At 50.6% G+C, this 953-nt stretch overlaps 1 pseudogene; it reads left to right on the top strand.

Moving 5' to 3' along the window:
- The first annotated feature begins 598 nt into the window (after positions 1 to 598).
- Positions 599 to 953, top strand: part of LOC106736025 (tubulin-specific chaperone A-like) — a 612-nt pseudogene continuing 257 nt past the window's right edge.

A 953-nucleotide genomic window follows, 5' to 3' on the forward strand; every position in this document is an offset into this window, starting at 1 on the left:
TGGGGGAGCCCAATCTGGGAGAAGTCCTGCAGGACTGAGGCTGCAGTGGGTTCCAGGAGGGCAACAGCTTAGAGTGGCCCTCCCTCAGGCTGATTCTGCATGGCCTAAAGTTGGAGGCAGATAGGAGCTTCCCAGAGATCTCTGTAGGAGGCAGTGTAGAGCTTAGGCAGAAGTAAAGATGAAGCAAATCCTGAGTGTGTTCTGTCTGCTGGGCTGTGCTTACCTCTCACGGAGCCAAGAGGTGGTGTAGTGATTAAGGTGGTGGACTCACACATGGCTGACCACAGTTCAAATCCTGGACTGGTGGCTGGAAGATCATGCTGGGTATGTGTGCGTGCATGCTCAAAATCCCTAAAGGAGAATGCAGGAGAAGGGATTACAGCATGGCCATCCTCCCTGGGGGTGATTTCTCACTTTCTCTCTTTCTGTCTCTCTTTCTCTCTGGCGAGTACATATGCCCTATGGCAAAAAGAAAAAGAGATAAAAATAAAAAAGAAAGGACAATCTTGGTTTTGAGGTGGAGGTCATCTCTCATAAACTGAACAGTAGCCTTTTAAAAATGAATACGGGCCCCCTCCTTCCTGGCGCTCGAGGGAACATGGCCAATCCTCGCATGAGGCAGGTCATGATCAAGACCAGGGTGGTGAGACGATTGCTCAAAGAAAGGTGATGTATGAAAAAGAAGCAAAACAACAAGAAGAAGAGACTGAAAACAAATGAAAGCTGAAGGTGGTGGAAAGTATGCCATTAAAAAGCAGGCAGAGGGAACCAGCAGTTAGCGTAATGGCTATGTCACTGGACTCCCACGTAGTCGACCGCGGTTCATGTCCCGGACCTGGTGGCTTAAAATTCACGCCAGGCGCGTGTGCGTGCGTGCCCAAGATCCTGAGAGGAGAATGGAGGAGAAGGGATTGCGGCGTGACCATCCCCCCTGGGGGGTGATTTCTCGCTTT

Source organism: Tupaia chinensis, unplaced genomic scaffold (genome assembly GCF_000334495.1).
Source record: "Tupaia chinensis unplaced genomic scaffold, TupChi_1.0 Scaffold000610_1, whole genome shotgun sequence".
NCBI lineage: Eukaryota > Metazoa > Chordata > Mammalia > Scandentia > Tupaiidae > Tupaia > Tupaia belangeri.